The 27,420-nt window shown below is 47.2% G+C and overlaps 1 protein-coding gene across 1 annotated transcript in view; it reads right to left on the reverse strand.

Annotated features, from left to right (window-relative positions):
* The window catches only part of KANSL1L (KAT8 regulatory NSL complex subunit 1 like), a 185,023-nt gene extending 164,916 nt beyond the window's left edge, over window positions 1-20,107 (reverse strand). The window contains exon 1 of the mRNA XM_077272230.1: window positions 19,913-20,107. The gene's annotated coding sequence lies outside the window, so the exon portion shown is untranslated. The remainder of the gene's footprint in view (window positions 1-19,912) is intronic.
* Between the last annotated feature and the right edge of the window lie 7,313 nt (window positions 20,108-27,420).

The raw sequence follows: 27,420 nt of genomic DNA on the forward strand, positions 1-27,420 counted from the left end.
TGTGTACAGTTATATGGCGTATACTATACAGGCTGTGTGTGCAGTTATATGGCGTATACTATACAGGCTGTGTGTGCAATTATATGGCCGTATACTATACAGGCTGTGTGTACAGTTATATGGCCGTATACTATACAGGCTGTGTGTACGGTTATATGGCCGTATACTATACAGGCTGTGTGCGTGTACAGTTATATGGCGTATACTATACAGGCTGTGTGTGCAGTTATATGGCGTATACAATACAGGGCTGTGTGTACAGTTATATGGCCGTATACTATACAGGCTGTGTGTACAGTTATATGGCCGTATACTATACAGGCTGTGTGTACGGTTATATGGCCGTATACTATACAGGCTGTGTGTGTGTACAGTTATATGGCGTATACTATACAGACTGTATGTACAGTTATATGGCCGTATACTATACAGGCTGTGTGTGCAGTTATATGGCCGTATACTATACAGGCTGTGTGTACAGTTATATGGCCGTATACTATACAGGCTGTGTGTACGGTTATATGGCCGTATACTATACAGGCTGTGTGTGTGTACAGTTCTATGGCGTATACTATACAGGCTGTGTGTGCAGTTATATGGCGTATACTATACAGGGCTGTGTGTACAGTTATATGGCCGTATTCTATACAGGCTGTGTGTACAGTTATATGACCGTATACTATACAGGCTGTGTGTACGGTTATATGGCCGTATACTATACAGGCTGTGTGTGTGTACAGTTATATGGCGTATACTATACAGACTGTATGTACAGTTATATGGCCGTATACTATACAGGCTGTGTGTACAGTTATATGGCCGTATACTATACAGGCTGTGTGTACAGTTATATGGCCGTATACTATACAGGCTGTGTGTGTGTGTACAGTTATATGGCATATACTATACAGGCTGTGTGTGCAGTTATATGGCCGTATACTATACAGGCTGTGTGTGCAGTTATATGGCATATACTATACAGGGCTGTGTGTACAGTTACATGGCCGTATACTATACAGGCTGTGTGTACAGTTATATGGCCGTATACTATACAGGCTGTGTGTACAGTTATATGGCCGTATACTATACAGGCTGTATGTACAGTTATATGGCCGTATACTATACAGGCTGTATGTACAGTTATATGGCCGTATACTATACAGGCTGGCAGCGGCTAAGGGATCTTGACAATTGGTGACAGTCACGGTGTGAATCGTGACATGGCCGTATACTATACAGGCTGTATGTACAGTTCTATGGCCGTATACTATACAGGCTGTGTGTGCAGTTATATGGCCGTATACTATACAGGCTGTGTGTACAGTTATATGGCCGTATACTATACAGGCTGTGTGTACGGTTATATGGCCGTATACTATACAGGCTGTGTGTACGGTTATATGGCCGTATACTATACAGGCTGTGTGTACAGTTATATGGCTGTATACTATACAGGCTATGTGTACAGTTATATGGCCGTATACTATACAGGCTGTATGTACAGTTATATGGCCGTATACTATACAGGCTGTGTGTACAGTTATATGGCCGTATACTATACAGGCTGTGTGTACGGTTATATGGCCGTATACTATACAGGCTGTGTGTGTGTACAGTTATATGGCGTATACTGTACAGGCTGTGTGTGCAGTTATATGGCGTATACTATACAGGGCTGTGTGTACAGTTATATGGCAATATACTATACAGGCTGTGTGTACAGTTATATGGCCGTATACTATACAGGCTGTGTGTACGGTTATATGGCCGTATACTATACAGGCTGTGTGTGTGTACAGTTATATGGCGTATACTATACAGACTGTATGTACAGTTATATGGCCGTATACTATACAGGCTGTGTGTACAGTTATATGGCCGTTGTCACGATTCACACCGTGACTGTCAAGATCCCTTAGCCGCCCACAATATGTCCCGGATTGGGGTGACTTTAGACCAACAGACGGCTATCACATGTGCAGGGGGCTTATCTTAGTTATCCCTCCACTGCCACAATGTGATTAAAAAAAAACACACACAATGCTATTGACCTCTTAGGTTACAGCAGGGGCTTATTTTAGGTATCCCACTGCTCTCCAATATACCATGAACTGCAGGGATTTGTGTATCCCGCTTACAGTTCCACTTAACACTTGCAGCTCTCTGGCGCCCCCCTTACTCTCAGGTCAGATTAGGTACTGCACCTAGGGTAATTAGTCGCCAGAAAGGCTGCCTGCTATGTACTGGCTATTGGGTGCACTGCAGCGACGCGATAACTACTCCCACGCAGGCAGGAACAATAATTATCAAGCCGCAGTCGCTGAAACAGCACCCAAAAGCCTGCACACGGTCGCTGCCACCAGCTCCGATCAAACGGGTCCGGAGCTAACCCAAAACAGTAGCGTAATTTCCCTTCAAGAGACTTAGGGTACGTTTTTTGAGCAGGGAGGAAGAACTAGCATTAAATATTATACTCCAGAAAGGTTAGGCAGTGCTTTATCAAAATTATACAAAGATGTTACAAATGAGACAATTGCAAATATGTACAAGGTAATTATGAAAATAAAAGGATTAAAGGAAGAAAAGATAACTCACATGTTCTTAGTTCATATCAGTTCAGGCAAACACCATGCTAGTGGGAGGGGCTCCCAAAAATCCCAATGCATGAGGTACAGCTCTTCAGGTCAGACCCACATGTTCTTCCAGCAACAGACCGACTGCTGGAGTCCGGCCAAAACAGTTATAGCTTAGCCTGGTGACATCACCAAAAAGGCTGGCTATCCCAGTCCCTCCTCTCTCTGCATTCTGACTAAGTATAAGCTAAATCTTTCTAAGACTTGTAATTCCGCTGCTGAACCTATCATAGTCCCAACATAACCAGCATTCATCTCGGAGTAACGTGGGCTTTCTAATAAGATCAAATATGCCCTGTCTGGGATACATATTTGCAGAGAAATCTCTACTTCTTCACTAGATGGAGTTAGACGCCCGTATTTAGAGTGATGCGTAGATCCTCCGAGTGTGATTATGACGATATATTTTGGTGTTCGTATTTTAAATCGTTTGCCTAATATCTTACTAAAACAGAACAAAGGACTTTCATGATTCTAGAAGCTTCTAGTCCAGTGATAGCTGGACAAGAGCTTACGCGGCAGGAAATGCCGGTCGTAAATACCTTTCTTCAATAAAACGCCCCTCTCACATACATTGGCAAGGCAAGCTCAACTCTGAAGTAAAAGAGAAGGGGGGTTTCTTAGCCCACATCCTGGGCTGACAAGAGAAACTAAACTTATGATATTTCATACCATATCGTGACACCTCCACCTTTTGGCGTGCGCTACGGCGGCAGAACCTCTCGGTATGCCTCCATGCGCACCTCCGTGGGTTCACCCTGGCGGGAGAGTCCATCTGCATTCCCATGCTCCCTGCCCGCTTTGTGTTCAATGGTGAAGTCAAATTGCTGAAGGGCAAGGCTCCAGCGTAGCAACCTGCCGTTGGTTCCACACATGGTGCTTAGCCAGCGCAGAGGGTTGTGGTCGGTCACCACCGTGAAGGTGCGACCGTACAAGTAGGGCTGCAAGTGCTGCAGGGCCCAGACTATGGCCAGGCACTCCTTCTCGATGGTGGAGTAGGCCACTTCCCTCGGCAAAAGTTTCCGGCTCAGGTACAACACGGGGTGCTCTTGGTCCTCCGAGTCAACCTGGCTGAGCACAGCACCAAGGCCAAACTCGCTGGCGTCGGTCTGTACCAAAAACGGTCAACTGCGGTCGACTGCTTTCAACACCGGGGCATTGCCCAGTGCTGTTTTCAACGCCTGGAAGGCCCCCTCACAGCCATCTGTCCAGTTGACGATGTGGTGTAGCTTCTTCCTGGTGAGGTCCGTCAAAGGTTTTGCTAGGCTACTATAGTGCTGCACAAAGCGCCTATAGTACCCTGCAGTGCCCAGGAAGGACATCACCTGTTTCTTGGTCCCAGGAGTGGGCCAGTTCACGATCACGCCCACTTTGTCAGGCTCCGGTTTCAGGGTGCCTCCGCCTACCCGGTGCCCCAGGTAGTGGACCTCCCTCATGCCCATCTGGCACTTTCCCGGCTTGATAGTCAGGCCTGCTTGGTGAATTCGCCTGAGCACCTCCTCGAGATGCTGCAGGTGTTCATCCCAGGAAGGACTGAAGATGGCAATGTCATCTAAGTACGCCACGGCGTACTTCTCCAGTCCCTGAAGCAGGAGATTGACCATCCGCTGGAAAGTGGCAGGGGCATTCTTCATGCCGAAGGGCATGACCGTGGACTCGTACAGTCCAAAGGGTGTGATAAAGGCGGACTTCTCCTGCGCCTCGGGGCTCAGGGGAATCTGCCAGTATCTGCGACTCAGATCCATTATTGTCAGGTATTTTGCGCCAGCTAACTTCTCAAGCAGCTCCTCGATGCGCGGCATTGGGTGCGCGTCAGAGGCTGTAATGGCGTTGAGCCCCCTGTAGTCCACGCAGAACCGGGTGGTCCGGTCCCTCTTTGGCACGAGAACTACAGGTGAGGCCCACGCGCTCTTTGACCGTCGAATCACCCCCAGCTGTAACATCTCATCGATCTCCTGACGCATAATCTGCTGCACCTGGTCAGAGATTCGATAGGGTGTTCGCCGTAGTAGGGCGTGATTCCCGGTGTCCACCTCGTGGACGGCTAACTCAGTCCTTCCAGGCCGGTTGGAGAACACGACCCGGAAGGGTTCCAGTGTGGTTTGCAACTGCAACCCCTGTGGTTCATCTAGCGAGGCGCTTACCTCCACGTCCTCAATGGACCCACGGGCCTTGGCTTGGGCCAGCATGTCCAGGAGGGTGTCTTCCTCCCCTTCTTCGGGTGCGCTGCAGACCGGTAGGACGAAAGGTTCACGTTCGTGATGAGCCTTCATCATGTTGACGTGAAAGGCCTTTCGCCTACCCCGAGTGTGGTCAAGCGTGACCACGTAGGTGACCGGGTTGAGCTGTTGGTGGACGACGTACGGGCCCTCCCAGGCTGCCTGAAGCTTATCCGTTGGTACAGGAACCAGCACCCACACCTTTTGACCCACGTGGTAGGTCCGCTCCCGGGCTTTCTGGTCGTACCAGTGCTTCTGATCAGCCTGAGCCTGCGTCATGTTGTCATGCACCAACTGCGTCAAGGTCTGCATCTTGTCACGGAAGCGCATGACATACTCCACTATGGACACTTCAGAAGGGTTCGGCTCCCCTTCCCAGGATTCTCTTACCAACCCAAGGGGTCCCCGGACTCGCCTGCCGTACAGGAGCTCGAAGGGGGAGAACCCCGTCGAGGCCTGCGGAACCTCTCGGTAAGCGAATAGCAGGTGTGGGAGGTACCGCTCCCAGTCGCGCCCTTGTGTCTCAACCAGCATGCGTAGCATCTGTTTGAGGGTACCATTGAAGCGTTCACACAAGCCATTGGTTTGTTGGTGATACGCACTCGATACCAGGTGCTTCACCTGCATTTTCTTACAGAGAGCCTCCATTAGGTGAGACATAAATTGGGTCCCTTGATCAGTAAGCATTTCCCTGGGAAATCCTACACGTGAAAAGATGGCCAACAGGGCATCCGCCACCTTATCTGCCCTAGTTGACGACAGAGCTACTGCCTCTGGGTACCGGGTAGCGTAGTCTACCACAGTAAGAATATATTGCTTTCCAGAGCTGCTGGGGACGGCCAGCGGGCCCACAATGTCCACCGCAATCCTCTGGAAAGGCTCCTCTATCACTGGCAAAGGGATCAGGGGAGCCTTAAGAGCAGGCCCCGCCTTCCCCACTCTTTGACAGGTGACACAGGAGCGGCAGTAGTTTGACACATCTGTCCCCATCTTAGGCCAATAGAAGTGTTGAGACAGCCGGGCCTTAGTTTTGCTGATCCCCAAGTGTCCAGCTAGTGGGATCTCATGGGCAATCCGCAACAACTCACCCCGGAATTGCTGTGGGACGACCTTCTGTCTTTCCCTCAACCACTCCTTTTGTGATTCTCCAGGTACTGTCTCCCGGTACAACCTTCCTCCTTCCCAGAACACCTTCTCCTTATCAGTCTCGGAGAATGACGTCCCGGCGAGTTGTCTCAAACTCTCTAGGCTCGCATCTGTGTGCAGAGCGGCCTGAAACTCCTGGCTAGGGGAAGCCAGAAGCGATGTCAGGGTCCCTTCCCCACGGGAGCCCTCTGGGACCTGCTCTGGGTCCACCTCTGGTTCAGTCACACTGATGACTGAGGAGGGTCCGGAAGGCAGACAGGTATCTGCGTTCCGGGCACTCTGACTGCGGGTGACAGCAGCTACGTAGGCTGTCTCCCCGGGGGTTTCTACAGACCCATCAGCCGACGCTGCTATGGGCTCTACCTCCCCATCCTCCCCCATTACCTCAGGAGCATTGCTACTTATGGGCCAGTTACCTTCCTCGGTGGCACTGGTCAATTGCATGGCATCACCTTCCTCACGGTTCCCATGTATCTCCCCATTTCTTGTAGCTCCGACACTTGCCCCTGCTAGGGGTTCCTCAGCCGTCTCACTCCGCAGAGCGACGTGGCTAAGCACTCCTGTACCTATGGACACATCAACTTTCACAGAAACATCATTATCAGATACAGTTGGCACAGGTACAACATTTCCACCATCAATCCTAGGGAAAAACTGGTTAACAGATGCATCATTACAAGATAAAGCATGGTCAGGTAACACATGCGATTTCCCATCATCATCATCATCATCATCATCAGGGTTAACGTTACCCTTATTAGCAGATTGGGGAGGGGTGTCAGGGACGTAGTATGCAAACAACCTCCCCAAATCAGTCCCCAACAAAACATCAGTGGGCAAATTATCAGACAGCCCCACTTCCTTCACCCCACTCCCGGCACCCCAATCAATAAAAACCCGGGCCATCGGTAAGGGACAGCTGATGCCCCCAATCCCAGTGACAGTTAGGGTTTTCCCCGGAATGATTTCTTCAGGGGCCGCCAGTTCGGGTCGGATGAGGGTTCGTTCAGCCCCGGTGTCTTTGAGGCCTGTAGCAACATGATCCCCCACAATGACATGCTGTACGTTATCACACCCCCTCCCAGCCACACCACCCACCAAAAGAACTGCTGCGTTAGGCCCTGGGACCTGGGATGAGGGGTTCTTCTGCTTGGCTGGACATCGGTGACTGAGGTGTCCAGTCTGCCTGCAGTGGTAACACTGGCGAAGTTCGGTGGTAGGTCTGGTGCTGTTGGCCACGGGGACAGGACCTCTGGTAGGTTGGCTGGCAGGAGTACTGGCGTCGGATGCAGGCTTACCCCCTCTCCAGCTGGTGGTGACTGGCTTCCGCACTTCCGATCTACGGTTGGCCTCATAGGCATCGGCAATCTGCGCTGCTTTCGTCACGTCTTTGGGTTCTCTGTCCATCACGAACTGTCGCACCTCAGTTGGGCAAAGATGGAAGAACTGGTCTTTGATCATCAGGTCTCGCAGCTGTGCAAAGGTGGTCACTGACAGTCCTTGGGTCCACTGGTCAAAGTGGGTCCCCAGTCCATGCACCACATCACTGTAACTGTCGTGTGGGCCACGTTGGAGGGTCCAGAACTTCTTACGGTACACCTCGGGTGTAAGCTGGTACTTGGCTATGAGAGCCTGCTTGATGGCCTCATAGTCACCATCTTGTTCTTGAGGGAGGGCAGCAAACGCCTCCAGAGCTTTTCCTCTCAGCCCTGGTGTCAGGTATCGTGCCCATTCTTGTGTAGGCAGCTGGTACTGTCTGCAGGCTTTCTCAAAGGCCCGCAGAAAAGTGTCCAAGTCCCCATCCTTTTCCATAACAGGAAAGTGGTCGGGCCGGGGCTTTGGTGTCTGAGCGCTGCTGGGCTCACGACTGGACTGGGACGACCCCTGCATTTGCAGTCGGGCCATCTGCAGCTGGTACTCCCGCTGCGCTTGGGCCTCTCGCTCGGCTCGCTGGGCCTCTCGCTCGGCTCGGGCCTCGGTCTCCTGCCGGTATTGCTGAATCAGCTGCCAACGTCCCTCATGGTCGTCAGTGGGGAATTCTTTCAAGGCCGCCTGCAGGTGGGGGTCCAATTCGCCCGGATTGCTAACAGGGCCAGCATTCAGTGGTTGGACCTCTGCTGCAGCACCATGTTCGCTGGTGCCGGCTTCTGCGGCCTCTGGGCTCTGTGGCCTGGCTTGGTCTGCTTCAAATTGCACCAGTTCAGCGACCATTTGAGCCTTGGTTTTGTTTGTAGTCAATCTGCTGTGACATGCACAAGGCCATAAGAGTGTCCTTGGACTGCTTCTTATAAAAGGTTTCTCCCAGCACAACCATGGTTGCCAAATAAAAGATAGGATAGAAAAACGAAGAAAAAGGGAGGGGATAATTACCAGTACACAATTGTCTCAAGACTAAAAAACACTGAGTTCGTTCTCCCAAACTTATTTGCGCAGAGTCCTCGCAAGAACTTTCTGCAAGTTTTTAGTGAGAGGAATGATTGCTCAAACCGAATCACTAATGCTCTAATATCCCACCGCCTTGCCACCAATTGTCATGATTCACACCGTGACTGTCAAGATCCCTTAGCCGCTGCCCACAATATGTCCCGGATTGGGGTGACTTTAGACCAACAGACGGCTATCACATGTGTAGGGGGCTTATCTTAGTTATCCCTCCACTGCCACAATGTGTAAAAAAAAAACCACACACAATGCTATTGACCTCTTAGGTTACAGCAGGGGCTTATTGTAGGTATCCCACTGCTCTCCAATATACCATGAACTGCAGGGATTTGTGTATCCCGCTTACAGTTCCACTTAACACTTGCAGCTCTCTGGCGCCCCCCTTACTCTCAGGTCAGATTAGGTACTGCACCTAGGGTAATTAGTCGCCAGAAAGGCTGCCTGCTATGTACTGGCTATTGGGTGCGCTGCAGCGACGCGATAACTACTCCTACGCAGGCAGGAACAATAATTATCAAGCCGCAGTCGCTGAAACAGCACCCAAAAGCCTGCACACGGTCGCTGCCACCAGCTCCGATCAAACGGGTCCGGAGCTAACCCAAAACAGTAGCGTAATTTCCCTTCAAGAGACTTAGGGTACGTTTTTAGAGCAGGGAGGAAGAACTAGCATTAAATATTATACTCCAGAAAGGTTAGGCAGTGCTTTATCAAAATTATACAAAGATGTTACAAATGAGACAATTGCAAATATGTACAAGGTAATTATGAAAATAAAAGGATTAAAGGAAGAAAAGATAACTCACATGTTCTTAGTTCATATCAGTTCAGGCAAACACCATGCTAGTGGGAGGGGCTCCCAAAAATCCCAATGCATGAGGTACAGCTCTTCAGGTCAGACCCACATGTTCTTACAGCAACAGACCGACTGCTGGAGTCCAGCCAAAACAGTTATAGCTTAGCCTGGTGACATCACCAAAAAGGCTGGCTATCCCAGTCCCTCCTCTCTCTGCATTCTGACTAAGTATAAGCTAAATCTTTCTAAGACTTGTAATTCCGCTGCTGAACCTATCATAGTCCTAACATAACCAGCATTCATCTCGGAGTAACGTGGGCTTTCTAATAAGATCAAATATGCCCTGTCTGGGATACATATTTACAGAGAAATCCCTACTTCTTCACCAGATGGAGTTAGACGCCCGTATTTAGAGTGATGCGTAGATCCTCCGAGTGTGATTATGACGATATATTTTGGTGTTCGTATTTTAAATCGTTTGCCTAATATCTTACAAAAACAGAACAAAGGACTTTCATGATTCTAGAAGCTTCTAGTCCAGTGATAGCTGGACAAGAGCTTACGCGGCAGGAAATGCCGGTCGTAAATACCTTTCTTCAATAAAACTCCCCTCTCACATACATTGGCAAGGCAAGCTCAACTCTGAAGTAAAAGAGAAGGGGGGTTTCTTAGCCCACATCCTGGGCTGACAAGAGAAACTAAACTTATGATATTTCATACCATATCGTGACAGCCGTATACTATACAGGCTGTGTGTACAGTTATATGGCCGTATACTATACAGGCTGTGTGTGTGTACAGTTATATGGCGTATACTATACAGGCTGTATGTACAGTTGTATGGCCGTATACTATACAGGCTGTGTGTACAGTTATATGGCCGTATACTATACAGGCTGTGTGTGCAGTTATATGGCCGTACACTATACAGGCTGTGTGTACAGTTATATGGCCGTATACTATACAGGCTGTGTGTGCAGTTATATGGCCGTATACTATACAGGCTGTGTGTGTGTACAGTTATATGGCGTATACTATACAGGCTGTGTGTGTGTACAGTTATATGGCGTATTGTTGTGAAATTGGATTTTGGGCTCCCCCGGTGGCCACTGGTGGAATTGAACTTGTGTGCATCATCCCCTCTGTTCACCTGTTCCCATCAGGATGTGGGAGTCGCTATTTAACCTTGCTCCTCTGTCACTTCCATGCCGGTCAACATTGTAATCAGAAGCCTTTCTGTGCATGTTCCTGCTACCAGACAACTTCCAGCTAAGTCGGACTTTTGTCCTTGTTTGTTTTTTGCATTTTGTTCCAGTTCACAGCTGCAGTTTCGTTTCTGTGTCTGGAAAGCTCTTGTGATCTGAAATTGCCACTCTGATGTTATGAGTTAATACTAGAGTCTTAAAGTAATTTCAGGATGGTGTATTGATAGGGTTTTCAGCTGACCATGAAAGTACCCTTTCTGTCTTCCTGCTATCTAGTAAGCGGACCTCGATTTTGCTAAACCTATTTTCATACTACGTTTGTCATTTTCATCTTAAATCACCGCCAATATATGTGGGGGCCTCTGTCTGCCTTTCGGGGAAATTTCTCTAGAGGTGAGCCAGGACTATATTTTCCTCTGCCAGGATTAGTTAGTCCTCCGGCCGGCGCTGGGCGTCTAGGGATAAAACGCAGGCTACGCTACCCGGCTACTGTTAGTTGTGCGGCAGGTTTAGTTCATGGTCAGTTTAAGTTTCCATCCTTCCAAGAGCTAGTTCCTATGTATGCTGGGCTATGTTCTCTTGCCATTGAGAACCATAACAGTTTGACCGGCCCACAAAGGGTTAAATTAATAGGCAGAGAAAGGAGAGAAAAAAGAAGTCTGCTGAGAAAATTTTTTTTTTTTTTTTCCTTCAGTTCTGAGTGTGCTTTCAATTGAATCACTTGCAAGTCTGCCTATATTGCAGCCTTCCTCTCTCTCTCTCCTTCTAATCCTGGAATGGCTCTGTGTTCACCTGTTTAAAATGGATATTCAGAGTTTAGCTGCAGGTTTGAATAATCTCACCACGAAAGTTCAAAATTTACAAGATTTTGTTGTTCATGTTCCTATATCTGAACCTAGAATTCCTTTGCCTGAATTTTTCTCGGGGAATAGATCTTGCTTTCAAAAATAATTGCAAGTTGTTTTTGTCCCTGAAATCTCGCTCTGCTGGAGATCCTGCTCAGCAGGTCAGGATTGTGATTTCCTTGCTCCGGGGCGACCCTCAAGATTGGGCTTTTGCATTGGCTCCAGGGGATCCTGCGTTGCTCAATGTGGATGCGTTTTTTCTGGCCTTGGGGTTGCTTTATGAGGAACCTCATTTAGAGCTTCAGGCGGAAAAAGCCTTGATGTCCCTATCTCAGGGGCAAGATGAAGTTGAAATATACTGCCAAAAATTCCGTAAATGGTGTGTGCTTACTCAGTGGAATGAGTGCGCCCTGGCGGCGAATTTCAGAGAGGGTCTCTCTGATGCCGTTAAGGATGTTATGGTGGGGTTCCCTGTGCCTGCGGGTCTGAATGAGTCCATGACAATGGCTATCCAGATCGATAGACGTCTGTGGGAGCGCAAACCTGTGCACCATTTGGCGGTGTCTACTGAGAAGACGCCAGAGAATATGCAATGTGATAGAATTCTGTCCAGAAGCGAACGGCAGAATTTTAGACGAAAAAATGGGTTGTGCTTTTATTGTGGTGATTCAACTCATGTTATATCAGCATGCTCTAAGCGTACTAAGAAGCTTGATAAGTCAGTTTCAATTGGCACTTTTCAGTCTAAGTTTATTCTATCTGTGACCCTGATTTGTTCTTTATCATCTATTACCGCGGATGCCTATGTCGACTCTGGCGCCGCTTTGAGTCTTATGGATTGGTCCTTTGCCAAACGCTGTGGGTATGATTTAGAGCCTCTTGAAACTCCTATACCTCTGAAGGGGATTGACTCCACCCCATTGGCTAGTAATAAACCACAATACTGGACACAAGTAACTATGCGAATTAATCCGGATCATCAGGAGATTATTCGCTTTCTTGTGCTGTATAATCTACATGATGTGTTGGTGCTTGGATTGCCATGGCTGCAATCTCATAACCCAGTCCTCGACTGGAACGCTATGTCTGTGTTAAGCTGGGGATGTAAGGGGATGCATGGGGACGTACCTTTGGTTTCCATTTCGTCATCTATTCCCTCTGAGATTCCTGAATTCTTGTCTGACTATCGTGACGTTTTTGAAGAACCTAAGCTTGGTTCATTACCTCCGCACCGGGAGTGCGATTGTGCCATAGATTTGATTCCGGGTAGTAAATACCCTAAGGGTCGTTTATTTAATCTGTCTGTGCCTGAACATGCTGCTATGCGAGAATATATAAAGGAGTCCTTGGAAAAGGGACATATTCGTCCTTCGTCATCTCCCTTAGGAGCCGGTTTTTTCTTTGTGTCTAAGAAAGATGGCTCTTTGAGGCCGTGTATTGATTATCGGCTTTTGAATAAAATCACGGTTAAATATCAATATCCGTTGCCACTGCTGACTGATTTGTTTGCTCGCATAAAGGGGGCCAAGTGGTTCTCTAAGATAGATCTCCGTGGGGCGTATAATTTGGTGCGAATTAAGCAGGGGGATGAGTGGAAAACCGCATTTAATACGCCCGAGGGCCACTTTGAGTATTTGGTGATGCCTTTTGGCCTTTCAAATGCCCCTTCAGTCTTTCAGTCCTTTATGCATGACATTTTCCGTGATTATTTGGATAAATTTATGATCATGTATCTGGATGATATTCTGATTTTTTCGGATGACTGGGACTCTCATGTCCAGCAGGTCAGGAGGGTTTTTCAGGTTTTGCGGTCTAATTCCTTGTGTGTGAAAGGTTCTAAGTGCGTTTTTGGGGTTCAAAAGATTTCCTTCTTGGGATACATTTTTTCCCCCTCTTCCATCGAGATGGATCCTGTCAAGGTTCGGGCTATTTGTGATTGGACGCAACCCTCTTCTCTTAAGAGTCTTCAGAAATTTTTGGGCTTTGCTAACTTTTATCGTCGATTTATTGCTGGTTTTTCTGATGTTGTTAAACCATTGACTGATTTGACTAAGAAGGGTGCTGATGTTGCTGATTGGTCCCCTGCTGCTGTGGAGGCCTTTCGGGAGCTTAAGCGCCGCTTTTCTTCCGCCCCTGTGTTGCGTCAGCCTGATGTTGCTCTTCCTTTTCAGGTTGAGGTCGACGCTTCTGAAATCGGAGCTGGGGCGGTTTTGTCGCAAAGAAGTTCCGACTGCTCCGTGATGAAACCTTGTGCTTTTTTTTCTCGTAAATTTTCGCCCGCCGAGCGGAATTATGATATTGGGAATCGGGAGCTTTTGGCCATGAAGTGGGCTTTTGAGGAGTGGCGTCATTGGCTTGAGGGGGCTAGACATAAGGTGGTGGTATTGACCGACCACAAAAATTTAATTTATCTTGAGTCCGCCAGACGCCTGAATCCTAGACAGGCGCGCTGGTCGTTGTTTTTCTCTCGGTTTAATTTTGTGGTGTCATACCTACCGGGTTCTAAGAATGTTAAGGCGGATGCCTGTTGTGAATTTGGATTCTGGGCTCCCCCGGTGGCTACTGGTGGAATTGAACTTGTGACATCATCTTCCCTGTTCACCTGTTCTGATTAGATCTGGGTGTCGCTATATAACCTGGCTTCTCTGTTAGATGCTTGCCGGTCAACAATGTTATCAGAAGCCTCTCTGTGCTTGTTCCTGCTCCCAGACATCTACTAGATAAGTTGGACATTCGTCCATGTTTTGTTTTTGTATTTTGGTTCCAGTTCACAGCTGCAGTTTCGTTACTGTGTCTGGAAAGCTCTTGTTGATCAGGAATTGCCACTCTGGTATTATGAGTTAATGCCAGAGTCCTAAAGTAATTTCTGGATGTGTTTTGTTAGGGTTTTCTACTGACCATGAAAGTATGCTTTCTGTCTTCTGCTATCTAGAAAGCGGACCTCAAATTTGCTAAAACTATTTTCCTGCTGCGTTTGTTGTTTCATCTCATATCACCGCCAATATATGTGGGGGGCTTCTGTCTCCTTTGGGGCATTTCTCTAGAGGTGAGTCAGGTCTTATATTTCCCTCTGCTAGCATTATTTAGTTCTCCGGCCGGCGCTGGGCATATAGGGATAAAAAGTAGGACATGCTACCTGGCTACTTCTAGATGATGCGGTAGGTTTAGTTCATGGTCAGTACAGTTACATCTTCCAAGAGCTTGTTCCTATTGAGGCTTATGCTAGTTCTCTGGCCATGGAGATCATGACAGTTTGACCGGCCCACTAAAGGGTTAAAATCCTTGGCTGAGAAAGGAGAGAATTAAGAAGTCTGCTGAGAATTTTTTTTTTTTTTTTTCTCTAGTTGTGAGTGTGCTCTTAATTGGATCACTTGCCAGTCTGTCTATGCTGCAGTCTTTCTTTTTTTTCTCTCTCCTTCTAATCTTTGAATGGCTCTATGTTCACCTGTCTATAATGGATCTACAGAGTGTAACTGCAGGTTTGAATAATCTCGCCACGAAAGTACAAAGTTTGCAAGATTTTGTTGTTCATGCTCCGGTATCAGAGCCGAGAATTCCTTTGCCGGAATTCTTCTCAGGGAATAGATCTAGCTTTCAGAATTTTAGAAATAATTGTAAGTTATTTTTGTCCCTGAAATCTCGTTCTGCTGGAGACCCTGCACAGCAGGTTGGGATTGTGATTTCCTTGCTCCGCGGCGACCCTCAAGATTGGGCTTTTGCATTGGCACCAGGGGATCCTGCGTTGCGCAATGTGGATGCGTTTTTTCTGGCCTTGGGCTTGCTTTATGAGGAACCTCATTTGGAACTTCAGGCAGAAAAAACTTTGATGTCCCTATCGCAGGGGCAAGATGAAGCTGAAATTTACTGCCAAAGATTCCGTAAATGGTCTGTGCTTACTCAGTGGAATGAGTGCGCCTTGGCGGCTACTTTCAGAGAGGGTCTTTCTGATGCCATTAAGGATGTTATGGTGGGGTTCCCTGTGCCTGCGGGTCTGAATGAGTCCATGACAATGGCCATTCAGATCGATAGGCGTCTGCGGGAGCGCAAACCAGTGCACCATCTGGCGGTGTCCACTGAGAAGACGCCAGAAAACATGCAGTGTGATAGAATTCTGTCCAGAAGCGAGCGGCAGAATTTTAGACGGAAAAATGGGTTGTGTTTCTATTGTGGGGATTCTACTCATGTTTTATCAGCATGCTCTAAGCGTACTAAAAAGCTTGATAAATCCGTTCCCATTGGCACTTTACAGTCTAAATTTATTTTGTCTGTGACCCTGATTTGCTCTTTGTCATCTATTACTACGGACGCCTATATCGACTCTGGCGCCGCGTTGAGTCTTATGGATTGGTCCTTTGCCAATCGTTGTGGGTATGATTTAGAGCCTTTGGAGACTCTTATTCCTCTGAAGGGGATTGACTCCACCCCATTGGCTAATAATAAACCACAATACTGGACACAAGTGACTATGTGTATTAATCCGGATCACCAGGAGACTATTCGTTTTCTGGTGCTGTATAATCTACATGATGATTTGGTGCTGGGATTGCCATGGCTGCAGTCTCACAACCCAGTCCTTGACTGGAGAGCTATGTCTGTGTTGAGTTGGAGTACGTTGTGGAAAAAATCCTAGACTCCCGTGTTTCCAGACGGAGACTCCAGTATCTGGTCAAGTGGAAGGGATACGGCCAGGAGGATAATTCTTGGGTCACTGCATCTGATGTTCATGCCTCTGATCTGGTTCGTGCCTTTCATAGGGCCCATCCTGATCGCCCTGGTGGTTCTGGTGAGGGTTCGGTGCCCCCTCCTTGAGGGGGGGGTACTGTTGTGAATTTGGATTCTGGGCTCCCCCGGTGGCTACTGGTGGAATTGAACTTGTGACATCATCTTCCCTGTTCACCTGTTCTGATTAGATCTGGGTGTCGCTATATAACCTGGCTTCTCTGTTAGATGCTTGCCGGTCAACAATGTTATCAGAAGCCTCTCTGTGCTTGTTCCTGCTCCCAGACATCTACTAGATAAGTTGGACATTCGTCCATGTTTTGTTTTTGTATTTTGGTTCCAGTTCACAGCTGCAGTTTCGTTACTGTGTCTGGAAAGCTCTTGTTGATCAGGAATTGCCACTCTGGTATTATGAGTTAATGCCAGAGTCCTAAAGTAATTTCTGGATGTGTTTTGTTAGGGTTTTCTACTGACCATGAAAGTATGCTTTCTGTCTTCTGCTATCTAGAAAGCGGACCTCAAATTTGCTAAAACTATTTTCCTGCTGCGTTTGTTGTTTCATCTCATATCACCGCCAATATATGTGGGGGGCTTCTGTCTCCTTTGGGGCATTTCTCTAGAGGTGAGTCAGGTCTTATATTTCCCTCTGCTAGCATTATTTAGTTCTCCGGCCGGCGCTGGGCATATAGGGATAAAAAGTAGGACATGCTACCTGGCTACTTCTAGATGATGCGGTAGGTTTAGTTCATGGTCAGTACAGTTACATCTTCCAAGAGCTTGTTCCTATTGAGGCTTATGCTAGTTCTCTGGCCATGGAGATCATGACAGATGCCCTTTCTAGGAGTTTTGAGCCTGACTCCCCTGGTAATTCTGAACCTACAGGTATCCTTAAGGATGGAGTGATATTGTCTGCCGTTTCTCCAGACCTGCGGCGGGCCTTGCAGGATTTTCAGGCGGATAGACCTGATCGTTGCCCACCTGGTAGACTGTTTGTTCCTGATGATTGGACCAGTAAAGTCATTTCTGAGGTTCATTCTTCTGCGTTGGCAGGTCATCCTGGAATCTTTGGTACCAGGGATTTGGTGGCAAGGTCCTTCTGGTGGCCTTCCCTGTCACGAGATGTACGAGGCTTTGTGCAGTCTTGTGACGTTTGTGCTCGGGCCAAGCCTTGTTGTTCTCGGGCTAGTGGATTGTTGTTGCCCTTGCCTATCCCGAAGAGGCCTTGGACGCACATCTCGATGGATTTTATTTCGGATCTTCCTGTTTCTCAGAAGATGTCTGTCATCTGGGTGGTGTGTGACCGTTTCTCTAAGATGGTCCATTTGGTTCCCCTGCCTAAGTTGCCTTCTTCTTCCGAGTTGGTTCCTCTGTTTTTTCAAAATGTGGTTCGTTTGCATGGTATTCCGGAGAATATCGTTTCTGACAGAGGAACCCAATTCGTGTCTAGATTTTGGCGGGCATTCTGTGCTAGGATGGGCATAGATTTGTCTTTCTCGTCTGCTTTCCATCCTCAGACTAATGGCCAGACCGAGCGGACGAATCAGACTTTGGAGACATATTTGAGGTGTTTTGTGTCTGCAGATCAGGATGATTGGGTTGCTTTTTTGCCTTTAGCGGAGTTTGCCCTCAATAATCGGGCCAGCTCTGCGACCTTGGTGTCTCCTTTTTTCTGTAATTCGGGGTTTCATCCTCGATTTTCCTCCGGTCAGGTGGAATCTTCGGATTGTCCTGGAGTGGATGCTGTGGTGGAGAGGTTGCATCAGATTTGGGGGCAGGTGGTGGACAATTTGAAGTTGTCCCAGGAGAAGACTCAGCTTTTTGCCAACCGCCGGCGTCGGGTTGGTCCTCGGCTTTGTGTCGGGGACTTGGTGTGGTTGTCTTCTCGTTTTGTCCCTATGAGGGTTTCTTCTCCTAAGTTTAAGCCTCGGTTCATCGGCCCGTACAAGATATTGGAGATTCTTAACCCTGTGTCCTTCCGTTTGGACCTCCCTGCATCTTTTTCTATTCATAATGTTTTTCATCGGTCATTGTTGCGCAGGTATGAGGTACCGGTTGTGCCTTCCGTTGAGCCTCCTGCTCCGGTGTTGGTTGAGGGCGAGTTGGAGTACGTTGTGGAAAAAATCTTGGACTCCCGTGTTTCCAGACGGAAACTCCAGTATCTGGTCAAATGGAAGGGATACGGTCAGGAGGATAATTCTTGGGTGACTGCCTCTGATGTTCATGCCTCCGATCTGGTCCGTGCCTTTCATAGGGCTCATCCTGATCGCCCTGGTGGTTCTGGTGAGGGTTCGGTGCCCCCTCCTTGAGGGGGGGGTACTGTTGTGAAATTGGATTTTGGGCTCCCCCGGTGGCCACTGGTGGAATTGAACTTGTGTGCATCATCCCCTCTGTTCACCTGTTCCCATCAGGATGTGGGAGTCGCTATTTAACCTAGCTCCTCTGTCACTTCCATGCCGGTCAACATTGTAATCAGAAGCCTTTCTGTGCATGTTCCTGCTACCAGACAACTTCCAGCTAAGTTGGACTTTTGTCCTTGTTTGTTTTTTGCATTTTGTTCCAGTTCACAGCTGCAGTTTCGTTTCTGTGTCTGGAAAGCTCTTGTGATCTGAAATTGCCACTCTGATGTTATGAGTTAATACTAGAGTCTTAAAGTAATTTCAGGATGGTGTATTGATAGGGTTTTCAGCTGACCATGAAAGTACCCTTTCTGTCTTCCTGCTATCTAGTAAGCGGACCTCGATTTTGCTAAACCTATTTTCATACTACGTTTGTCATTTTCATCTTAAATCACCGCCAATATATGTGGGGGCCTCTGTCTGCCTTTCGGGGAAATTTCTCTAGAGGTGAGCCAGGACTATATTTTCCTCTGCCAGGATTAGTTAGTCCTCCGGCCGGCGCTGGGCGTCTAGGGATAAAACGCAGGCTACGCTACCCGGCTACTGTTAGTTGTGCGGCAGGTTTAGTTCATGGTCAGTTTAAGTTTCCATCCTTCCAAGAGCTAGTTCCTATGTATGCTGGGCTATGTTCTCTTGCCATTGAGAACCATAACAGCGTATACTATACAGGCTGTATGTACAGTTATATGGCCGTATACTATACAGGCTGTGTGTACGGTTATATGGCCGTATACTATACAGGCTGTGTGTGTGTACAGTTATATGGCCATATACTATACAGGCTGTGTGTACAGTTATATGGCCGTATACTATACAGGCTGTGTGTACAGTTATATGGCCGTATACTATACAGGCTGTGTGTACAGTTATATGGCCGTATACTATACAGGCTGTGTGTACAGTTATATGGCCGTATACTATACAGGCTGTGTGTACAGTTATATGGCCGTATACTATACAGGCTGTGTGTACAGTTATATGGCCGTATACTATACAGGCTGTGTGTACAGTTATATGGCCGTATACTATACAGGCTGTGTGTACAGTTATATGGCCGTATACTATACAGGCTGTGTGTACAGTTATATGGCCGTATACTATACAGGGCTGTGTGTACAGTTATATGGCCGTATACTATACAGGCTGTATGTACAGTTATATGGCTGTATATTATACAGGGCTGTGTGTGCAGTTATATGGCCGTATACTATACAGGGCTGTGTGTGCAATTATATGGCCGTATACTATACAGGCTGTGTGTACAGTTATATGGCCGTATACTATACAGGGCTGTATGTACAGTTATATGGCTGTATATTATACAGGGCTGTGTGTGCAGTTATATGGCCGTATACTATACAGGGCTGTGTGTGCAATTATATGGCCGTATACTATACAGGCTGTGTGTACAGTTATATGGCCATATACTATACAGGCTGTGTGTACAGTTATATGGCCGTATATTATACAGGGCTGCCTTGTGCAGTTATATGGCTTGTAAGAATTCTACTCACCAGGTTGCAGTTTGAAGATGTTTTAGTGCAACTTCCAGGCTGGTTTATTGAAACTCCAAAACCCCTTCTGGATAACAAAACAAGACAGCGATTTCAAGGCACAAAGTGAAAACAGAAAGCAAAAAGTCTATACAGCAGTGCAGGTTTTCTTGCTTGAGGTATTGTCCAGCTCTTTAGGAAAGTCAACCACACTGGAGGTTAGCCCACCTCAACACTCAGACACTGAATGAGATAACTGGTCTCCTTTTTTTTTGCCTTAACACTTCCCTGGGGTGGGGATATGTGAGCCACCAGTCCCACCCATCTCTATGACTGCTCGTAAACCTGACACGCCCTATTAACTCTCTCAGCACTATATGTGCTGGAGCCTGCTTTTCTGGCCTTACATCACCGAGGCTACCAGCCTTGATGGTACATATCTCCCTTGAGGACCTGTCGGGCTGCCATCTTATATACCCCCCTCTGCCTAAAGCCGGGGGGCTTCACACCTTCCGCCATCAAATAGTGGACTCTCAACAGAGCGTCAGCATTGCCATGTAGTTTTCCGGGCCTATGCTCTACACATGGAAGCTAAAATCTTGAAGCGCTAGGTGCCACCTGGTCACTCGGGCACTGTTCCCCTTCTTCTCCCACATCCACCTCAGCGAGCCATGGTCTACACTAGCCTGAGTTTCCTGCCTAATACCAGTTTCACATGTCCATTTATTTCCGGTACCGGAGATATCCGTTTGTGTAATACTTGCGGCACATGAGTGGCAACCATGTACCACCCACACGGACGGCCGCCGGGGAATAAGCGCTACAGTAAGCGCTGTTCCCCGGCGGTGGATGCTGAAGACGGTTCTCATCATTGTCCCCTGCTCTGACGGCGATTGGCGTAAGCAGAGGAGAATGATGAAAGTACCCCACTGGTCACAGCTATCAGTTAGAGAATATACCATTTATAACCACCGTCTGCTTTCTATCACTAAGCCAGTCACTTACGCATTTACACACATTTTCCCCTAGACCCAGCATTCTCATTTTGTGTACCAACCTCTTGTGTGGCCCGGTATCAAACGCTTTGGAAAAATCAAGATATCCCACGTCCAATGACTCACCTTGGTCCAGTCTATAGCTTACCTCTTCATAAAAACTGATTAGATTGGTTGGACAAGAGCGATTCCTCATAAACCCATGCTGATATGGAGTTAAACATTCATTCTCATTGAGATAATCCAGAATAACATCCCACAGAACTTTTCAAATATTTTACCAACAATAGAGATTAGACTTACTGGCCTATAATTTCCAGGTTCACTTTTACAGCCCTTTTTGAATAATGGTGCCACATTTGCTATGCGCCAGTCCTGTGGAACAGACCCCATCGCTATAGAGTCCCTAAATATAAGAAATAATGGTTTGTCAATTACATTACTTAGTTCTCTTAGTACTCGTGGGTGTATGCCATCCGGACCTGGAAATTTATCTATTTTAATCTTATTTAGCCATGAGGTCGTAAGTATGGTTTAATTGAGAATATTAAAGGAGTCTGTGTCATTTTTTCAATTAAAGGATTTTATTCTGGCTGTGCCTTTATTTAACATATAACTATAGGATTAGTAATGGATTGGTGTTATGACCTGATGGGTACGAAGCAGTGCTGAGATGACCTGGTGGGTAAAACCAATCAAGTACAAGCTCTGAGGAGGTGGTAACTTTACTGACCGCAAGCCCTACACCTAACACCAACACTAGAAATAGCCGTGGAGCGTTCCTATCTCTGCCTAGACGCCTCTTCACAGCCTAAGAGCTAACTACCCCTGAAGATGGAAACGGAAAACTATCTGCCTCAGAGAAACCCCCAAAGGAAAGATAGCCCCCCACAAATATTGACGGTGAGAGGAGAGGGAAATGACGAACTCAGAAATGAAACTAGATTTTAGCAAAGGAGGCCAAAACTATCTAAATAGACAGAGATAGAAAAGGCTACTGTGCGGTCAGTATTAAAAACTCAATATCCACGCAGAGTTTACAAAAAATAACCTCCACACCGACTCACGGTGTGGAGGGGCAAATCTGCTACCCCAGAGCTTCCAACTAGCCGCAATTATTCATACTGGCAAGCTGGACAAAAAGACATAACATTAACTTGAACTGAAGATCATAAGCAGGGAAATACCCCCAAAACTAGCAGACTTATCTTAAGCTGAAATGAACTGGCCAACAGAGCACTTCCAGGAAAGGACTGAGTCCACAGGAGGAACATTGACAGCTGGCATTGACTTCAGACAAGAGCCCAGTTAAATAACAAGACCAGGGAACCGATTAGTGAATGCAGCTGCTAAGTTCCACCAGAAACCACCAGAGGGAGCCCAAGAACGGAATTCACAACAGATTGGTGTCTTATAGACACCTCTCCATTACTAAGCTGTGGGCTTGATGTCACCTGACAATACAAAGGTGACATCAACAACACAAATATTAACCCCACTTGCCACTGCTACAGGGCAAGTAGGAAGAGTCGGGCAAGGCGTCAGAATTGGCGCATCTAATAGATGTGCCTTTTCTGGGCAGCTGCAGGCTGCTGTTTTTAGGCTGGGGGGCCTATATCAAGGGCCCTTTACCAGCCTGAGAATACCAGCCCCCAGCTGTGAGCTTTAGCAAGGCTGGTTGTCAAAAATGGGGGGCCCTACGCCGTTTTTTAAAATTATTTATTTAAATAATTTAAAAAACAGCGTGGGGACCCCTCTATTCTTGATAACCAACCTTGATGTACTTGAAAGCTGAGGGTTTTGACTGGTTGATTCAAGAAAATAGGGGGAACCCATGTCAGGTTTTTCATTCATTTATTTAGTTATTATTATTTATTATTATAGCGCCATTTATTCCATGGCGCTTTACATGTGATGAGGGGTATGCATAATAAAAACAGGTGCAATAATCTTGAACAATTCAAGTCACAACTGGTACAGGAGGAGAGAGTACTCTGCCCGCGAGGGCTCACAATCTACAAGGGATGGGTGAGGATACAGTAGGTGGGGATAAAGCTGGTCGTGCAGTGGTTTGGTCGATCGGCGATTACTGCAGGTTGTAGGCTTGCTTGAAGAGGTAGGTCTTCAAGTTCTTTTTGAAGGTTTCGATGGTAGGTGAGAGTCTGATATGTTGTGGTAGAGAGTTCCAGAGTAGGGGTGATGCACGAGAGAAATCTTGTATGCGATTGTGGGAAGAGGAGATAAGAGGGGAGTAGAGAAGGAGATCTTGTGAGGATCGGAGGTTGCGTGCAGGAAAGTACCGGGAGACAAGGTCACAGATGTATGGAGGAGACAGGTTGTGGATGGCTTTGTATGTCATGGTTAGGCTTTTGTACTGGAGTCTCTGCGTAATGGGGAGCCAGTGAAGGGATTGACAGAGGGGAGAGGCTGGGGAATAGCGGGGGGACAGGTGGATTAGTCGGGCAGCTGATTTTAGAATAGATTGGAGGGGTGAGAGAGTGTTAGAGGGGAGGCCACAGAGCAGGAGATGACAGTAGTCGAGGTGGGAGATGGTGAGGGCATGGACTAGGGTTTTTGCAGATTCTTGGTTTAGGAATGTACGGATCCGTGAAATATTTTTGAGTTGAAGGCGGCAGGAAGTGGAAAGGGCTTGGATATGCGGTTTGAAGGAGAGATCAGTGTCAAGGATTACCCTGAGACAGCGAGCTTGTGGGACTGGGGAGAGTGGGCAGCCTTTTACTGTAATGGATAGGTTCATTGGGGGGGGTCGCGTAAGATGGGGGAAAGACAATGAATTCTGTTTTGTCCATGTTAAGTTTTAGAAATCTAGTGGAGAAGGATGAAATAGCGGATAGACATTGAGGGATTCTGGTTAGTAGGGTGGTGATATCTGGTCCAGAGATGTAGATCTGTGTGTCATCAACATAGAGATGATACTGAAAACCGTGAGATTCTATGAGCTGTCCCAGGCCAAAAGTGTAAATGGAGAAGAGCAGGGGCCCTAGAACTGAACCTTGCGGGACTCCGACAGATAGGGGGCGAGGTGAGGAGGTGGTGTGTGAATGGGAGACGCTGAATGTCCGGTCAATTAGGTATGACGAGATCCAGGATAAGACCAAGTCTGTGATGCCAAGGGGGAATGGTCCACTGAGTCAAAGGCAGAGGACAGGTACAGGAGGAGGCGGATAGAGTAGTGTTGCTTGCTCTTGATGGTTAATAGGTCATTGGTGACCTTAGTTAGGGCAGTTTCAGTGGAGTGATGTGACCGGAAGCCTGATTGTAAGCGGTCGAAGAGGGAGCAGGAAGATAGATGGTAAGACAGTTCAAGATGGACGTGTTTTTCCAGTAGTTTTGAGGCATAGGGGAGAAGTGATATAGGGCGATAGCTAGATACAGAGGATGGGTCAAGAGAGGGCTTTTTGAGGATAGGTGTGATTGAGGCATGTTTAAAGCTTGAGGGGAAAACACCAGTTGTTAGTGATAGGTTGAAGAAATGGGTTAGAGTTGGGATGAAGACTGTGGCAAGGTTTGGGATGAAGTGGGAAGGGATCGGGTCAAGTGCACAGGTGGTGAGATGCGATATTGAGAGTAGAGTGGAGAGTCGATCTTCTGTAACGGTGGAGAAGTTGGTTTTCGATGTGGAGGGCTGGGTAGTTGGGAGGAAGGGCTCTGGGGATTGTCGACTAAAACTCTCTGATGTTCTCAATCTTCTGCTTGAAAAATGAGGCAAAGTCTTCAGCTGAGATGAGTGGGGAGGGAGGAGGTGCTGGGGGATGGAGGAGAGAGTTGAAGGTGTTGAATAACTGTTTAGGGTTGTGAGACAGGGAGGATATGAGAGATGAGAAGTAGGTTTGTTTTGCTGTGGCGAGTGTGGTCTTGAAAGTAGTGAGGGACTGTTTGAATGCGATAAAGTGCTCGTTGGAGTGGGATCTTTTCCATCTCCGCTCTGCAACCCTGGAAGCTCGCCTCAGTTCTTTGGTCAGGCTGGTGTGCCAGTGCTGTCTGTTGATTTAGCGAGCTTTGGTATGTGTGAAAGGGGCAAGAGATTCCAAAGCTGCAGCTATTGTGGTGTTATATAGAGCGGCAGCGTCATCCGCATTGTGTAGGGTACTTATGTCTGTGAGAGGGAGGAGGGATTCAGAGAGTGAATGTAGATCAAGGTGTTTAAGATTTCTGTGAGGGTGTGCAAGTTTGTGGGGTGGGGATTGTAGACAATGAGTGGAGAGGGAAGAGAATGTGAGTAGATTGGGGTCAGAAAGAGGAAGAGGTGAGTTAGAGAGGTTAGATAGGGAGCAGAAGCGGGTGAAGATGAGGTCCAATGTGTGACCACTGACCATCTTTGTGAGTGGCTGCAGAAGACCATTGAGTGAGGCCGAAGGAGGAAGTGAGAGATAGAAGTTTAGTGGCAGCTGAGAGGGAAGTGTCAATGGGTATGTTGAAGTCGCCCATGATGATAGTGGGGATGTCCGCAGAAAGGAAATTAAGTAGCCAGGTGGTGAAGTGGTCAAAGAAGGTGGTGGCTGGCCCTGAGGGGCAGTAAATGACAGCCAAAGAGACAAAAAAGCACAGTGAGGTCAAAAATACTCTGTTGTAAAAAAATCACAGTAATAAGCAAGTGCTAGTCAAAAGATGTAAAGAAAACAGGGTATTTAGTTGATACGTTTTTTTGCAAAAAAATGTATACTAAGCTGCTCCACCAAATCGCCAAGGTATACCCTTATAGAGCAGTCCTAACTAATGTATGCAATCCCTATCTGATGTATTTAAAACCTGATTATCTGTATAGTACCTGTATAAGCAGGGTTCAGAGAGAAAAAAATATACATGTGGACATGCAGGATGGAACAGCTTAAATGCAAATGACCCACAGAGGAGTGGTGGACTCCCCAGTCTTGTAGAAACAAGAGAACAATTATAGAACCAGAAACACATGGGCTACTTGCACACTGAACAAGTCTTTTTTTGCAAAAAAACGTATCAACTAAATACCCTGTTTTCTTTACATCTTTTGACTAGCACTTGCTTATTACTGTGATTTTTTTATAATTGTTCTTGTTGCAGACAGAGTGAGCATTCCACAGAGCTCCTGTTAGTGGGACTGGGGAAGTGGGGGCTGGGCGAATGGGTATAAGGTTAAAGAGGTTATGAAAATTAGTGATAGAGCGTGGATGGGAGGTAGAACTGACTGTGGGAATGTGGTGAGGAGGACCAGGATTTGGAGAGATATCACCAGCAGTGAGAAGGAGCAGAGAAAGTGTTAGCAGGTGGGAGCAGGAGAGGGCATGAGGTGGCTGTCTGTGGTTGGAGACCGAGGATTGTATGTTAAGAACAGTTCTGAGGAGGATGTGAGATGGATGGGGATGATTGTGTCCTGTGAGGGTTTTCGTATGGACCCCAAGAAAGTGCACGTCAATAGCCTTTATACGTCCATCATCCATGAAAAAGGTTTGGCAGCCACGGATAGACTTTTAAGTGAGGCCGGGGTAGACATGAAAATTCGTCATTTCTGTGCTGACCTTTTGGACTTGGTGCTTAGAGAGAACTACTTTATGTTCCAAGATTCCTTCTATGTCCAGCAACAAGGCACAGCAATGGGCTCTAATGTAGCGCCTCCATATGCTGTTGCATACATGGCAGCCTTCGAAAACGACTTTGTATATGGTCATCCCCTGTTCTTAGCTCACTGTATCACTTGGCGGAGATATATTGATGACATTTTTTGCATCTGGGATGGACCTATGGAGTCACTTATAACCTTTGATAATCACATCAACAACATCTGGCCTGAACTCAAATTTTCCATACAATACGATACAAACAGAATCAGTTTCCTGGACACCTCGATTTATCGGGAGAGGGGGGGGACACTTGGCATAGACCTATTCACCAAACCTACGGATAGGAATGGCCTACTACATTTCACCAGTTGCCACCCCCCATCCATAAAAAACTCTATTCCTAAGTCACAGTTCCAAAGGGTGGACAGGATTGTCTCCAATAGGGACACCAAACAGGCTAGGCTAACTGAAATGGAAAATAAATTCTCGGCCAGGGGTTATCCACAGGGGGTGCTCACAAAGGCCAAAAATGACATGACATCCAGGAAATCCACTGAGGGGTGTAAAAGAATTCCCTTTGTCACTACCTTTCACCCGTTCTCTGGTTTGGTACAATCCACCATCAGGAGACATTGGGGCATACTCGCAAAAAGCTACCCACACATCCCTGAGTTTAAGGTACCATTCATGTCCTGTTTTAGACGGGCCAAAAACCTTAAAGACAGATTGGTCAAAGCAGATGTGGGTTCAGGTACGATTCTTCCAAAACAGTCCTTTCTGCAGACCCAAAGACAAGGCACTTTCCCTTGCCTCAACTGCCTCCAGTGCAGTAACGTACAAAAGGGCCCTTCAGTCTTTCATCCCCACACGGGCAGAGCTATTCCAATTAAAGGTTTCTACACATGTGAGTCCTCATTTGTAGTGTACTTGATTAAATGCCCATGCGGCCTGGCCTATGTGGGAGAGACCACTCAAA

Source organism: Ranitomeya variabilis, chromosome 7 (assembly GCF_051348905.1).
Source record: "Ranitomeya variabilis isolate aRanVar5 chromosome 7, aRanVar5.hap1, whole genome shotgun sequence".
Classification (NCBI taxonomy): Eukaryota; Metazoa; Chordata; class Amphibia; order Anura; family Dendrobatidae; genus Ranitomeya; species Ranitomeya variabilis.